This window comes from Amblyomma maculatum, chromosome 4 (genome assembly GCF_055883805.1).
Source record: "Amblyomma maculatum isolate TAMU_Amacu chromosome 4, ASM5588380v1, whole genome shotgun sequence".
Lineage (NCBI taxonomy): Eukaryota > Metazoa > Arthropoda > Arachnida > Ixodida > Ixodidae > Amblyomma > Amblyomma maculatum.
In genome coordinates this window covers 165,390,277-165,396,305 of record NC_139347.1, presented here as the reverse complement: position 1 = coordinate 165,396,305, position 6,029 = coordinate 165,390,277, and the positions used below count along the sequence as shown (strand labels likewise).

Here is a 6,029-nt window from a genome sequence, read left to right as displayed (position 1 = left end):
AGGGCGCAATAGGCAAAATGCTGATAGCCACTTACACAAGACTGCGGCTACGCATCCGTCTGCGTCAGCATCCAGCCATGCGGGCTGGTGGTCACGGAAGCAAAACTTGTGCTGGTGTTAGTCTTCCATAAAGACGCTGTAATCAGTGTGAACTTCCCGTGCACATGCACGCACGTAAGCGTGAAGAAATTTAAGCGCAAAAATAATAAACTGTATTATACTTGCCGTGATCGTCGTTCGTATCATTTTGTAGATATTGCATTTTTAAATCAAGGTATTAAATCATTGTTCTTGCGTGCGCCTAAGTTTTTATGCTTTGATTGCATAGTATACGCATAACACAGTTTGCTACCGTTGCATAATAGTGTACGTGTACGTAAGCATGCCACGCGTTCGTACTTGAATATGCAGCTGTTCAATTCACACACTTCATCTTTCCGCTACAACCATACGGAAGCGCAATGATAGCAAATTCACGGCGCCGATATGACAACGACGGCGAGCAGGTACCCGCCCTGATCACCTATTGCGAAACAAAGAAAAGCTTTCGCTATACTTTCGCTAACTGCCTCGAAATACGAATGCATCACCGAACCTTTAATCTTACTTTTCATCTAAACTGAAAAATGAATGATAATCAAAGGTAAAGTCCAATTCAAGCTCCCACTGCTAGCCGGGCCACCTCAATAAATCGCCACGCAGCAAACGCGCGCCTCGCGAACAGCGGATGCAAGAGAATGGCGGTCGCGCTAGCAGACGACGCGGTTGTTCTCACCCTAAGCGGAGAGCGGGTGCGCATCGAGGCAGAGAGGGCGCGCATCGAGGCACCCTAGTCCATCTCGTCCAAGAGCGCTTCAGAATCTGACGCCGGCCAGCAGATGACCTACATAAAGGCACTCTTCCGTAACAAGCAGCGCCAGATACACTGCCTTCCATGCGTCGGTGGTTCAGTGGTAGAATACTCGCCTGCCACGCGGGTGGCCCGGGTTCGATTCCCGGCCGACGCATGTTTTACTTTTTCGCATTATTAGGACCACCCCTGGCCATCTAGGGGCAATATAAATAAGGCGGAGTTTTTTGATCCTCTTTGGGAAAAGTTCACTGAAAGAAGAAAAAAAAAGTCGTAATCTTGTGTTTGTATAGAAAATCGCCATTATTTGCGCCACGGGGTCATGCGCAGAGGTAGGCTGAATTACCGTACCAATATTTGCCCGTGTCTTCGGTTTCGGATAAGTTTGATTGTTTTGCACAATGCTCATGTTATTGTTCTGAGCTGTTGGCATATGCAATCGAACCACGATTTTCCGTTTCAAATGCCACAGAAAATGTGCCCCTATTTCACATTAAGGCGGCTATCGTAACGAAGGAGTTCTGATGGTCTGTGTTTCGTGGACACAGCGGCGTAGTCAACAGAAAGCTTTTAAAATGGTGATTGCTTACAGGACCCGGTTTACACTATTGTACAAGGGAGAATTTGAGAGCAGAGCAGAGGACGGTCGCCTCGCACCTAGATTGCATCAGCTGTTCAAGGCCCGATATCTAAATAAAAGAGTCACTAATTACATCAAATATACTGCGTAAATCAAGAAGTTTAGTATCCGCCATCCGTTTCTGAGTTTAGCACTCCATGTTTGAAACTGTAATATTCCCCGATTTTTACTTCGTAATTCCCGCTCATCACAGATTACTAATCAGTTGACATTACACGGATTGAAGCCTTATGCAAGTTGAGAATCTGCAAAATAGTGCATATGAATATTGATAAGCACCAACCATTTTCGTTGAACATTCTACGATGCCACGAAGAAACAGGGAAACTACAGGCGACAACTTTATGTTGCTCACTTGTAACAAATTATAGGGAGAGAAGCGAATATAATTCACCGGTGCTATCACATGAAATTGATGCATGCATGCTCATGTAAGGAAAGCAAAATACAAATTAGTGATTATTCCAGGTGGCCTAAGTTCATTCGGAGTTCTCCACTATACAGCGTCTTTCACAGCTCACGCCGAGTATTGGAAGGGCATTAAACAGCGTATACGTGGTACCACATATCATAAGAACATGCTAGAAATGAACTAGATGTCTGAGCCACTACTTGAATTACACGCAGGCTTGAGAACTGTCACCCAAAAATGCTTACATTTGTTCATGTAAAAAGCTGCAGTTCATCCACAGCAAGTACGCTACTCAAAGCTGGTATCTACTACGTTGACTGACAGAACAAACTGTAATAAATACAATTGACGCAATCAAATATTTCATCACTACTTACATCAAAATGTTGTCCAGTGTAATTTTATGGTGACATACGGGACGATAAAATGCGGTAACCTGGGGTGCAAATGCTTGAATAGCAATGCTGTTTACACTGCACAAAAAGTATTTTTTTTTCTTTTGCGTTTCCTGGTACATACAAACCCATGGTAAGATAAGGTTAAAAGGGCATTTTGGTGCGTATTAGACTGCTGTTGCTCAAACATTTTTATAATTTGTTGAAGACATTTGTTTTTCGTAGAAAGTTAAATATTCAGCAGACGTGAACATGGACCTTCTCACATGAAACCAACGATGGCTGCAAAAAAAGTTATCAATTTCGTGAAGCGGTAACGTGAATCCTATGCAGCAGAGAAGCCGTCGTCTTCGTCGTTTGCGTGGGCCCTAAAACCTTGAGCTTTACCTTTTCGAGCGGTAATCACGCAGGAGGGGGGAGGGGGGGTATAGACGTCATGGCTACATAACAAGTAGAGGCTCAGGACAACGGCGTCGAAGCTCCGCTGTGAGCAAAGCGGCAGCTGAGGTCGGTCTTGTGCGGACGTGATAGCTGCCTGTTGGCGTGACGCCAGAAACAAAGCCGTCGCTCGCTACGGAAACTACCCACACAGTATCATTTGCACGGAGGTCTAATGTTGCCGCATATATATGAGCTTCATAGGTCTTTAGGAAATATGGAACAGTGTCCTGTGTCTTCATACGCTGCGTAAGCTGTGGGGCCGCTGATCGGGCTCATTAACGTTGTCTTGTCGTACCATTAGAAGGGGAGCTTAAGTGTCCTCCAGACGTTCTTTAGTGTTTCGAATTTTCTAAACGATTATAAAACAGAGTTGACAGCGATGTCTTCTGAGTTTCAGTTTATTTATTGTTTTGCTACAGAGAGCAGTGGGCTCCAGGAGAAAAAGAAGCAAACTGACAAGCTCCCGAGGCCATAAGCTAGGCACGGTGAAGCAACGTGCAGGGCACCGCTACGAGCAGAAGGCGTGAATCGGCTAAGTATTGGGCGGCTGGTTCTCTTTTTCTGTTTTCATCTGCGAAGTTGCGCTTTTCATCGTGTTGATAACGCTCGCAGCGAGATTGTAACTGTAAAGTGATGTCCACGCAGTCTCCCGTACAGGGGAGCTCCCCCTGGTCGGCTTTCAGTATATGCCTCACGATCTACCTCTGGAAGCGTACCAACGATCTGGCGTTCCAAACATTCCTGTGGCGCTGGTACCCAAGGATGGCGGACTTATCAAAATGAATAACCCTGGCACTGTTCGAGCTGCTCTCCAGGCAGCCTCTTCACTGTATGACTCGATCACAGAAGTGAGGCAGTTTGGGCGTGGCGGGATACTGTGCCGATCTCCAGACCTCAATTGCGTTAAGGATCTGCTTAAATGCAATTCATTTGGATTGCTCAGGTGAGCAGCTTTATCCCTACTCATCTTGCATGCACAAAATGATTGGTCCGAGGAGTAGACTCTTCTTTAACTCCAGCTGAGACTCTCGACCTTCTTTCGGCGGCTGGTGTGGTAGCGGTGTATCGTTGTAGCCGGGAGGTTAATAATCGCGGGTACCAACAAAGTCAGTGATTGCCACATTTGCAGAAACTTCACGCCCGTTAGAGATAAAAGCATGACCACTGATCTTTCGTGTGGATCCTCTTGAATCTAAGCCACTGCAGTGTACTAATTGCTGGCGATATGGTCAGACTGCTCGTGGTTGTGAGTCCTCCGTGCGGTGTTGCAAATGTGGCGATGGTCATCATTCGTCATCATGTTCACAACAAAACGACAAATGCTGCCTTTGCGGTGGAGCCCACGCTGCAAACTCCTTGGAGTGTCCATCTCGAAAACAGGAGCTTCAAATTCCAGAAGTAATAGGTAGAAAACGCTGTTCGCGCCGTGACGCTGTAACAGAAGTTAAAGAGTGATTGCGCGGTTATGCAGGTGTGTCAGCCCGATCAAGGGTGCCTCTGGATGCATCAATCTCAAAGGCGATAATGGCTGCAGTGTAAGCCTCAATGACTTAAATGGTCGACCGAATAGTTGCTACTGTCACAGAGTGTTTTTCTAACGTTCTGGCAGTTCAGCTAACGCAAGCCCTGCAATCAGGAACAGCCCCTTTCATAGCAAACATGCCCTTGGAAAGGTATCAACTGCTTGAAAGCACTACTGTTGATTCGCCTCAAAGGACTACTCCTCCAGATGAGGATGGAGACATTAATGACGCAGAGATGGTGGAATCAGATGTAAGAATCCTAAAACGGTGTGGGTCTCCCATGTTCAACCATTATTCTCCACGGTCCCAGCCAAAATCAAATAAAAATCTGCATGCATCAAAGCCAAATGTATTTTGGGGCAGGCAATCATAGGGGCACTAAAAGTTATCCAGTGGAACTGTCGTTCAATTCTAACAGCTTCAACAGATTTAGTTTACATTTCTTCTCAATATAATCCACATCTAATTGTTTTGCAAGAAACTTGGCTAACAGCCGAAAAGCGTTTCTATTTACAAAATTATCATTCATTCCGACAACATCGCCAATCAGAAGGAGGAGGTTTATTTATATTTATCGATACAAAATTCTGTCACAGGGCTAAGATTTCTGTCCAGCTATCTTCTATAGATTGTAAGTTATTGGCCCTAGACCTTGAAATTCCAGGGCACTGTCCGTGTTCCTTAGTGAATGCTTATTTCCCTAGCGGTGTACAAGATACAAAACCATTAGATCTGCTATTAGTTAATTGTCGAAACTCAGGTCTTCTGGCTGGTGATTTCAATTCGCATCATGTGTCATGGGGCTACAAGACTGATAGTTGTGGCAAGCGTCTTTGGGATTGGGTAACACATAACTTTTCCTGTAGAAATTCGGGTTCGGCCACTTTCATAAGAAAACACACTCAATCTGTGTTAGATTTAACTTTTACCTCTCCTAGTCTTTTCGTTATAATTTTGTGGCACCCGACCACATACCGATTGCGCTTGATGTTAGTCGCCCTGTAACTCCAGCAACTTCTCAGTTGAAGTCATTTATTAACTATAGTAACTTTCAGTTAACGTTACGCTCTAATTTTGAGTCAGTGACTAACACGGATGAAGAAAAAAATCAAAACGTTTATGCTCGATGGTTGAGGATTGCTATAAGAAGTCTGAGATCTTGGTATGGAGCTCGAAGGGGAATACTTCAGCTGTTTGGTGGAATGCTGATTGTTCCCGAAATTACAGACGTAGAAAGCGGCATGGAAAGAGCTTCTCCACAACCAGTGCCCGAAAAACTGGCATGATTATAAGTTCATTGCAGCTACTTTTAAACATACAGTTGCAAAAGCGAAGGACGAGTATGATGTTAAGCATTTTGATTTCCTGTTCAAATTTGGCAACCGAACTGCTCTTTTTGGTTTTTTACGCTCGCGGAAAAAGATTCGGCGATCACAAAGTCTACATTCCCTTATTTTGACTCCCCATGAAGCAATAGACACAATTGAAACAATTGGCAAAGGACTGGAGAAGCGTTTCTCGTCTACACTTCCTTCATGCTCGATATCTTTAATGCCAATGGATTCAGTTAATTATGATCCTCAAATTTCCGTTTCTGAGCCTTCTCCTATAGTTATGAGATTACCAGCTGCTGCTCCCGGTCCTGATAATGTAACTTCAAAAATGTTAAACATTCTTTTTGACGAGTCACCTACACGTTATTAGAGCTAGTAAATTATTGCATCAAACATGCTTGGGTACACCAAGAATGGAAACTTGCCAAAATAAT

General features: G+C 44.4%; 1 non-coding gene across 1 annotated transcript; it reads left to right on the top strand.

The window, feature by feature from the left end:
• The first annotated feature begins 936 nt into the window (after positions 1 to 936).
• On the top strand, positions 937 to 1,007 carry TRNAG-GCC (transfer RNA glycine (anticodon GCC)). Its single transcript has one exon. It is a non-coding gene; the product is annotated as a tRNA-Gly (tRNA).
• Positions 1,008 to 6,029: the final 5,022 nt, after the last annotated feature.